The sequence below is a fragment of the Chiloscyllium punctatum genome, chromosome 18 (assembly GCF_047496795.1).
Source record: "Chiloscyllium punctatum isolate Juve2018m chromosome 18, sChiPun1.3, whole genome shotgun sequence".
Classification (NCBI taxonomy): Eukaryota; Metazoa; Chordata; class Chondrichthyes; order Orectolobiformes; family Hemiscylliidae; genus Chiloscyllium; species Chiloscyllium punctatum.
The window spans coordinates 76,969,834-76,980,554 of NC_092756.1; the positions used below are offsets into that span (position 1 = coordinate 76,969,834).

Genomic DNA, 10,721 nt, shown 5'->3' on the forward strand with positions numbered 1-10,721 from the left:
TGAGATAAATGGCAACATTACATTTGTTTTCTTAACCACGGACTCAACCTGCAAGTCAACCTTTCGAGATTCCTGGACTATCATTCCCAGATCCCTTTGTACTTTGGCTTTATGAATTTTCTCACTGTTTTAAAAATAGTCCATGCCTGTATTCCTTTTTCCAAAGTGCAAGTCCTAGCATTTGCTCAGGTTGAATTTCATCAGCCATTTCCTGGACCACTCTCCGAAACTGTCTAAATCTTTCTGCAGCCTCCCGCCTCCTTAGAACGACCTGCTTGTCTGCCTAACTTTGCTTCATCGGTGAACTTCGCCAGAATGTCCCCCAGTCCCTTCATCCAGATCATTACTATATAAAGTGAACAGCTGTGGCCCCAACACTGAACCCTAGCCTCTACTATTTCCTCAGCCACCTCCCTCAGAACTCGAGGATGTAGACGGGGAGCTGGGAGATTTATCAACTTTTAGACCTTTAAGCTTTTCGAGCACTTCTGCTTTTGTAATGGCTACCATACTCAAATCTGCCCCCTGACTCTACTTAATTGTTCGGATAATGCTCATGTCTTCCACTGTGAAGATTGACACAAAGTATTTCCTAAGTTCTTTAGCCATTTCCTTATTTCCCTTCATGAACCTTCCTGCATCAATTTGGAACGGCCCAATTTCTACTTTTGCCTCTCATTTGTTTCTTATGTATTGAAAGAAACTTTAACAATCATTTCTAATATTACTGGCTAGCTTACCTTCATATTTGATCCTCTCCTTCCTATTTCTATGTCTGTTTAATTCCCGCCCCCTGACGGGTAATGTTTCTGCCAAGAGAAGACTGAGGGAGTTTGGGATCCAGTACTCTCTGAGGTATCCGGCGGTGCTCCGATAACCTTACATGGATCCGTACATCTCTTTGATACATCGGAGAAGGCAAGAGACTTTGTGGACAAATTAACCGAATCTGAACAATTTAATATCTACAAATAGTGTTGTTTGATTAGATTACTTACAGTGTGGAAACAGGCCGTTCGGCCCAACATGTCCACACCGGCCTGCTGAAGCGTATACCTACAGTTACCCCTTCACCTAACACTACGGACAATTTAGCATGGCCAATTCACCTAACGTGCACATTTTTGAATTGTGGGAGGAAACTGGAGCACCCGAAGGAAACCCACACAGACACGGGGAGAATGTGCAAACTCCACACAGAGAGTCGCCTGAGGCGAGAACTGAACCCGTGTCTCCAGCGCCGTGAGGCAGCAGTGCTAAGCACTGCGCCACCCCCGCGGTTTGGTTACACCTTTGTTGTTTTTTTAAAAAACCGAGGAAGTCCAGTTGGAGCTTTCTTTTCCTTGTTTTCCCGATTGGTAATAATCCGGTTTAAACTGTGTTTGGTGGCGGTTGAGATGTGTACTTTCAATTTCTAAGTGAAGTAATACCAGAGGATGGGTGGGGTATTTACCCCATCGATCTTAAATGGTTTTTTTCTTTGTTCATATTGCTATTCTATGGTATATTTACTTTCTATTCTGCTTGTGTTTGTGGCACGGTTCTAGCTAGAAGGAGGGAAACTGGTTGGGATGGCTAGATGCCCAGTTATGGGCAGTTTGGGATGGGTAGTTGCCCCCTTTGGGCAGGAGGTGAGTTCCCCTATTCAGCGCCATTGACGCTTTATATGGTGGTTTGTATTGCTTTTAATCTTTGATAGTTTTGTAGGTTTGTTAAATGTAGTGGTTTCAGTTTATGTAGTTTTTATATTTGATGGATCATATGACCCTAAGGCTCAGTGATTTGTGGTTCGAGTTCTTCCTCTCTGGAATTTAAATGTTACTGTAGAAGATTAAGGCTAAAGATGTGATTAAATGGTGAACCTGGAATATCAAGGGAAGTCACTCACCAATTAAGAGGAAGAAGGTACTTTTGAGTCTTAGAAAGGAGAAAGTGGATATTCCTTTGTTTCAGGAGACGCACTTGGATGACAGGGAGCATTTGAAACTACAGCAGGATGGCTTTGGTCAGGTTTACTTCACATCATTTAATACCAGAAGTAGGGGAGTGGCTGTATTGGTGAGGAGGAATCTCGCATTTAAGTTACTAGAGTGTGTTAAAGACACACACACAGGAGGTTTGTAATTCTTATAGCCTAGATAAATGGGGAAGAATATGGTGTTTAAATGCTTATTGCCCTCCAGCTCATCCCCTCAACATTTTGCTAGATGCGTTTTCTAAATTGATCAGTTTGGTGACCTGGCATATCATTAAAGGTGGAGATTTTAAATGTCTCATGGATCCCACAGTACAGACATTGCCGAAAGGCCCCCCGATCCCCTCTGTACAAACTAAACAATTATTGGATCTGGTGTGGAGTGAGGGTTGGTGGACATCTGGAGGTGTCTCCACCCTACAGACAGGGATTTTACGGTTTTCTTTCCCAATACACACAGATGTCACACCAGGATTGATTTTTCTCCAATCCCCGTGGCAACCCTGGACTTGGTGGCACCTTGTACGATCGGTAATATTACCATCTCTGACCACACTCCAGTGTACCTGTTGGTTAAGATTAAGGACGTTACAGTGGGTCCAAGGCACTGGCAAATGGATCCCTTTATCCTCAAGGATAATACGTTTGTGGAGCATTTCTCTTCGGAATTTTGGGCTTTCCTAGATATTAACTCATACTCGGTTAGTAGCCCAACCTTCCTTTCGGAAATTGCCAAAGCCTATGCCAGTGGGTCAGTTATTTCCTACTCTGCCAGTACGGGGCGGAAGAAGGGTGAGCAGCAACGTCTCCTCGAAGTATGGTTGAAGGCAGCTGAGAAGGCCTACTTTGACAGGCCCTCGTTGGTCAAGTTACAGAGAATTACAGCGCTGCGGTCTGCATTGAATTCTGTGCTCACGTAGACAGCAAAGAACATGCTTAGTTTTGCAAAGCAAAGGTTATATGATCATGGTGACAGGTCTGGCAAATACTTAGCATATCTCACTAGGAAAAGGAGCGCCCCTCAATCCATTACGGTGATTAGGGAAGGGTCTGGGAAACGAACGTGTGACTCCAAAAAGATTAATATGTCATTCCAGAGATTTTACTCTAAGTTCTACCAATCTGAGTTTTGTGAGGAGGGTCGGGCCAAAATGGAGGCTTTATTCAAGGATCTGGAGCTCCTGGGTGTGACGCCCCGAACAAGAGTCTTTTCTCAATGTCCCCTTATCAGAGCAAGAGGTGCAGGAGGCTGTGAAGCAGCTTCAGAGTGGAAAGGCACCCGGTCCTAATGGACTTCCCAGCGAATTCTAGAAGGAATTTATAAACATATTGTCAGGCCCGATGTTCAACATGTTTAATGACTCGTACAGCCATGATTGTCTCCCGCCATCTCTGAGAGAGGCCAATATTTTGCTTATTCTTAAAAAAGGGAAGGTCCCGGGGGACTGTGCTTTGTACAGGCCCATTTCACTCTTAAATGTGAACTTTAAAATCCTCTCCAAGACCCTTGTGTTCAGGCTGGAGACTGTGTTACCTTCTATTGTTAAAGAGGACCAGATTGGCTTCATAAAGGGCCGCAGATCCTCCAATAATGTTAGGATGCTGCTTAATGTAATTCAAGTGTGACAACAACAGTCAATATAGGGATTGGTGATTTCTCTAGATACAGAGAAGGCGCTTGACCGAGTTGAGAGGCCGTACCTTTTCTATACTCTGGAGCGGTTTGTTTTGGGCGAAGTTTTTATAAGATGGGTAAAGGTTCTCCACAATGACCCTCTCACTGTAATCATCACCGACAGGGTGTGATCAAGCAATTTTAACATTTTTTGGGTCAGCCGGCAGGTCTGTTCCCTTTCCCCACTGCTTTTTACAGTGGGGATTGAATCATTGGTGGAGGGCATTCATAGGGATCCCAATATATCAGCTCCAGACGTGGGGTCAAATTTACATCAGAGTTTATTGTATGTGGACGATGTCCTCATTCTTTCGTCAAATCCAGCAGATTCAGTCCCTCACCTGTTAGCATGCATCTGTGTGTTTGGCACCTTTTTGGGGGACAAGATTAATCTTTCAAAATCAGAGGCTATGCCTATGGGTGGTCTTATGAAAGTGTTAAGTCTTGAGGGTGAATATCGATTCTCATTTCAATGGTCACAGGGGGGTTTTGTGTATTTGAGCATGTTCATTACTCCAGTTCTGAATCGGCTGTTCAAAGTCAATTTTGTTCAATTATTTGACAAAATCAAACAAGACCTTCAAAGATGGAGGTGCTTCTGGTCTCGTGGTTGGGTCGGATAGTGTTTATTAAGATGAATATTCTCCCTCGTTTACTATACCCTATATGGATGCTCCCCCTGATTTTCGATAAGCAAACATTCAGGAAACTGAACGGCTGGTTCAGCCCCTTTATTTGGCATCGTCAGTGGCCCCTCATTAAATGAGCTAAACTGCGATTGTCTCACAGACTGGGGGGAGTGGATCTCCCAGACATTAAAAGCTACCAACGAAGCTCACTTTTATCCTACATGAGTGATTGGGCTTGTGGGGACCCTCTTTCAATATGGTTCGATATTGAAACCTCCCAGACTAAGGTGACCCCTTACTCACTTGCTGTGTTTGGACAAAATGAGGACAGTTAGGGAATATTGCCATAACCCAATAGTTATCGATACTGTTAAAACATGGAGGGCAATTGGGCAGAGGGAAGGCAATATTGGCAAGACATCTTCTCTTACATCGGGTATGCCGGGTTTTCAACCGGGGATGATAGATTCAGGATCCAAACGTTGGGCAGTTAGGGGTGTGTCTTGCGTGGGTGATTTGGTTGAGGGAGACACAATGATGTCCTTCGATCAGTTTGCACAGAAACACAAGCTACCGAACAGGGACTTCTTTCGTTTATTTCAAGTTAGAGATTTTATTCAAAAAAAGACAACACTTTTGACTGATCCCTCCAAGTCCGACATAGAGAGAGGGGTGATTTAGCCCCATATCCTGCAGACCCCACAAATTCTGTATTTTTCTGACACAACATCCCACCAAACCCAACACAGTCCTGGGGTCGTTTCCAGGGGAGATGAGAAACCGACTTGACATCAGACAAAGAAGATCAGCCGTGAAGACAAGGTTGAAAAGCTAGCCATCCCAGATGGGACTTGAACCAACAACACCAAGCTTCGGCAGTCAGTGTCTTATCCATTAGACCACTAGGGCCACATCTGCAAAACTGAAATGGCAGCCTGTAAATACTGCACCCTGAACCTCTCATATTGTTTTCTTCTCTGAGTTTTATACTCACACTGATTGGTTGTTCCCCCTTCCATCTCACACTAAATCATTGGCTGCTTGATAAAATTGATCTTACCCCCCATTTCTCCCCAAACGGACAGACAAGAAATCCACCAAACTCCAACTTTGCACAACTCAAGTCTGCGGAAAATGGAGAGACAGGAAAATAGCAAAGGGCTCAATGTTATTTTGTGCACCACTTTCAAGATATTTGCAGTTAGTGGGGAAGGAGGAAGTGGGGATGTTGCAAAAAGCTGCATTGAGGACAAATCAACACGATTTAGCAAACATTCAGCCCATTGTGGCTGTGCTATCTCTTTCAGACAATTCACCCCAAGATCTCCCAAACCCTGGAATTTCCTTGTGCAAGTTTCTACTAAAGAGCATTTTCCATAATCTCGAAGCAGGCAAGTGAAGTTTAACGGAGTGTTTGAAAAATCCACTCAATTTGGATTGAGATGGAGTTGATATGGGACGAAAATCAGCCACCACAAAGACCAGGCTTAAAAGGTCAACACCCCAAAAGGGATTTGAACCTCCAAACCACGACATCAGAAGCTACAGTCTTACCCATTAAGCCACAAAAACTCAGTGACAATACCCTACTGGGAATAGTTAATCTTAAACAAGTGCTACAGCTGAGCATATTCCTAGATCTTTCACGACACACTGAGGGACGCACTAAAGTTTCGGTCAGCTGCTGCCAAGGTGTAACAGGGAAACAACACAGTCTCAGGTCTTTCTGACAAATTATCACATTGTCCTTTCAATTCTCAGACCCTCTTGGTGCCTGACACTGAACAGAGATCGTTTCCTGCCCAAGTACAAAATACCTTTTATTTTCACGACACAGAACTTTGAGAAATGTCAAAATTCTAGTTTTTTGTTGGTTCTTTTCTCTCTGCATAGACTGTACTCAACTGGTTTAGAACCTTTGTATGCATTTCTATTTAATTGTTTTATGACTAAAGTTTATTATTTAAATAAACAAAATCTGGAGAGAGAGAAGATCTGCCCTAACTTGCGAGAAACCACTTTGTGGAAGAGTCCCAGCCCTATATCGGGACAGTAGGGGGATTCTAATGGCCCAGCATGGATTGTTCCAGTTAATACCCTCGCCTCCTTGACCACAAAGTGAAGTGGGAGATGGCACGGGGCAGGGTGACACTAGGCACACGGACACACAAGATGGCCGCTGAGGCATAAGTTGGCCACTTGGCACACAAGATGGCCGCCGGACCACAATATGGAGAGAGACAGCAGAGCAAACACAGAGACTGCCTGGGGCCACCAGAATGCCAACACAATGCACTCACAACCGAGTTGATTAGTTTAAGGCAGATTGGAGAGACAATACACATGAATAACATACACTGCCCGCCGAAGGGTCTGGGTCAGACAACACCTTTGATAGAAATGCTAACTGTTAGATACAGCCTCAATACAGAGTGATAATAGCCAGGGCTGCAGTAATCGGCCTTCTCAGGAAGAGCGATTAGCGCCCATTACTACAGCAACAGACTTCCGCGCAGACGCTGAAACTGACAACAACTGCACTGAAATTAACAAAGGCCACACTGGAACTGACAATAACTGCACCAAAACGATCAAGGATTCTGCAATGTTTACAATAAACAAGCCATGTTACAGAGACAATAACCTCATCCCTGACCTATTATATCACAAATGTATAACAGTATCTTGACCATGTGCTCCGGGTTGAGAGAAGAATCACAGCTGACCACTGTGCTGTTGGTGCTGCTCTCTCCCCGGAGCTCCGGGATTTCCTTGGACAATAAACTCTGTTGGTGAACCCCGACTCTGACTCAGAGCCTGGTGATTTTCAGCAGTTGCCTTCCCACAAATGTTTGTCCAATCTGTGTACTCCAACGATGGCCTAACTACCTCACATCTCCATCATAGCCTCCTTGCAATTGTATTCAATACCTTGACTAAGAAAGGTAAGGACCCAAATACATAGCCACAGCCCCATCAGTTCCAAACTTGAACACCCAGACTTCAATCATTTCCATTGACATATTGGACATCATCATAAATACCAAACATGCAGGTAATCTGGGGTTCAGCTGGTAATGTTGACAGAATATAGCTTAGACTGACACCAACACAACCAAAACAGAAGCTGCTTTGTCCATAGATTGGTAGCTCTATCTGTTGGAGCCCCAGTGACCTCATGGGTAAGGCACTAACTTCCTAAACCAGAGATTGTGGGCTCAGGTCTTATTTGGGGTTTTGATTTTGTTGAAATCTTCACTGGGCAGCTGATCTTAATCCTGTGTGGTCACGTGTCTATGGCAACAAAATCAGGCATTCTCAATTGATCCTCAGCTGGAGAAATTTGACCTGACAGAAAATTGGCCAAACTAAATTAAACAGCAGCTTTCAGCTCCAGAGAACAGTGCAACTAAGATCAAAGAGCGACAAAGGTTCAAGAAGAACCAGTTCCAACCAGACTGAGGGTTGTATATTCGAGAAGTGTCAGCCTGAGTCAATCCACTTTATAGCTCCTGGCATGACAACAGTGAAGGGTATTGGTGTGACCCCATTGGATGATGTGAACCCAGCTCATGACCTTATTGGCCAAAGCCACAGATGATTCTGGAAGATCAGGGACAGGAGAGGAGGAAAACACACCTGAATGCCAAATCCTTAGCAAAGCCTTGAGTGGGTCCTGCAGTGAAGCTCTGACCATCTGCTCCAAAACTGTTCATAAACGTCCTCGCGTGAGTAGTGCAGGCCATTCAGCCCATCACATCCACACTGACCCTCTGAAGAGCATCCCATCTTGGCCCAACCCCTATCCTCTCACCCTGCATTCCCCAAAGCCAATCCACCGAACCTGCACATCTTTGGACTGTGGGAGGAAACCAAAGCACCCGGAATACCCCATGGAGAGACTGTGCAAACTCTACACAAACACGCACCCAAGGGAGGAATCAAAGTCACATCCCAGATGCTGTGCTACCCACTGAGCCACCATGCCATCCCCAGGAGAACCTCAGCAGGTTTTCAGTCATTGTGGTCTGTGCTTTCCCTTTCACACAATTCACCTCAATCCTGCAAGTCTTGTGCAAGAAGATGTTAAGCACCACTTCTTATCAACTGAACGCAGACATGGAGATTTTCCCAAAGTAGATTAGAAATCAAGTTGACAAAGGGCAAGTGACTGACACCCCAGATGGGACCCGAACCCACAATCCCTGGCTTAGAAGGCCAGTGCCATATCCATTAGGCCACTGGGGCCACACAGCAAGCTGAAAATCACAGCCTTTATGTACTGCACCCGACCTCTCATACTGTGTGTTTCTGAGTGTGAAACTCTCACTGATTCTTTTTGACCCCTACCATCTCATGCTAAATGGTTGGCTGCTTGATTAATCAATCTCACTTCCCATTTGTCCCCAAACGGACAGATGAGAAATTAACCAAACTCCAATGTTGCACAACTCAAGTCTGAGGAATATGGAGCAGACGAGAAAATAGCAAAGGGCTCAATGTTATTTTGTGCAGCACCTTGAGGATATTTGCAGTTAGTGGGGAAGGAGTAAGTGCATTGAGGATAAATCAACAGAATCATAGCAGGCATTCAGCCCATTGTGGCTGTGCTGTCTCTTTCAGACAATTCACCCCAAGATCTCCCAAATCCCGCAATTACCTTGTGCAAATTTCAAATAATCATCGTTAAAAATCAGACAACACCAGGTTGTAGTCCAACAGGTTTATCTCAAAGTACTAGCTTTCGGAGCGCTGCTGCTTCGTCAGGTGGTTGTGGAGTATAAGATTGTAAGACACAGAATTTATGGCAAAAGTTTACAGTGTGATGTCACTGAAATTATATATTGTAAAATATCTGGATTGTGTGTGAAGCCTCTCATCTTTTAGAATGACCAGGTTGGTTTCAGTTCTTTCATGTGTAAATCACAAAATGTTAATCATTGCCAAGTGAAATGGCAAGCTGTCCAATAAAAGCTAAATGCTGTGAATGCTGGAAATCTGAAACAGAGAAAATGCTGGAGAAATCATGACTGAAAAACATGATTGAGTTTTCTGAAAAAGTCACAAAGAGGATTGATGAGGGCAGAGCAGTGGATGTGATCTATATGGACTTCAGTAAGGCGTTCGACAAGGTTCCCCATGGGAGGCTGATCAGCAAGGTTAGATCTCATGGAATACAGGGAGAACTAGCTATTTGGATACAGAACTGGCTCAAAGGTAGGAGACAGAGGATGGTGGTGGAGGGTTGTTTTTCAGACTGGAGCCCTGTGACCAATGGAGTGCCACAAGAATCAGTGCTGGGTCCACTACTTTCCGTCATTTATATATATGTTAGTCTCATTATGAGGTATCATTCGTAAGTTTGCAGATGACACCAAAATTGGAGGTGTAGTGGACAGTAAAGAAGGTTCCCTCAGATTACAACGGGATCTTGATTAGAAGGGCCGATGAGCTGAGGAGTGATGGGTGGAGTTTAATTTAGATCAATGTGAGGTGCTGCATTTTGGGAAAGCAAATCTTAGCTGGGCTTATAGACTTAATGGGAATGTCCCAGGGAGTGTTGGTGAACAAAGAGACCTTAGAGTGTAGGTTCATAGCTCCTTGAAAGTAGAGTTGCAGATCGATAGGATAGTGAAGAAGGCGTTTGGTATGCTTTCCTTGATTCTAAATCAGTTGTGTACAGTCGATGCAGAGAGATAAGAACCAACAAAACATTGGAATGTTGACATTTCTCAAAGCTTCTGTATCGTTGTGAACAAAAAGGCATTTTGTACTTGGGCAGGAACCGATCACTGTTCATTATCAGGCACCAAGAGGATCTGAGAATTGAAAGAACGATGTGATAATTTGTCAGAAAGACCTGAGACTGTGTTGTTTCTCTGTTACACCTTGGCAGCAGCTGCGATGTTGGAACATGCTGGGCTGTAACACTCGTTTGATGCCAAGACTTTACACTGGCAAATGGCTATGTGTGTCCTCGTAGCTTATTGTGTAAACCACTGTCCTCCTAAGTGTGGGATTGTGGGTTTAATTTCCTTCTGGGCTGCTTACGTTTTAAGCTTGGTCTTTGTAGCTGACTTTTGTCCCATGCCAACTTCATCACAATCCAAATTGACTGCATTTTTCAAATACTCTGTTCAAAATCACTGTGCCTGTGTTGAGATTATGGTGAATGATGTGTATTAGAAACGTGCAAAAGGTAATTCCAGGATTTGGGAGAGCTTGGGGAGAATTGTCTGAAAGAGACAGCGCAGTCATAATGGGCTGAATGCCCGCTAAGATTCTGTTGATTTAGAACATACACCATAGAACATAGAACAGTACAGCACCGAACAGGCCCTTCAGGCCACGTTGTTGTACCGACCATTGATCCTCATGTATGGACCCTCAAATGTCTGTGACCATATGCATGTCAAGCAGTTTCTTAAATGACCCCATTGAC

The 10,721-nt window shown here is 44.2% G+C and overlaps 1 non-coding gene across 1 annotated transcript; it reads right to left on the reverse strand.

Moving 5' to 3' along the window:
• Positions 1 to 8,454: 8,454 nt before the first annotated feature.
• On the reverse strand, positions 8,455 to 8,527 carry trnar-ucu (transfer RNA arginine (anticodon UCU)). The gene has a single exon. It is a non-coding gene; the product is annotated as a tRNA-Arg (tRNA).
• Positions 8,528 to 10,721: the final 2,194 nt, after the last annotated feature.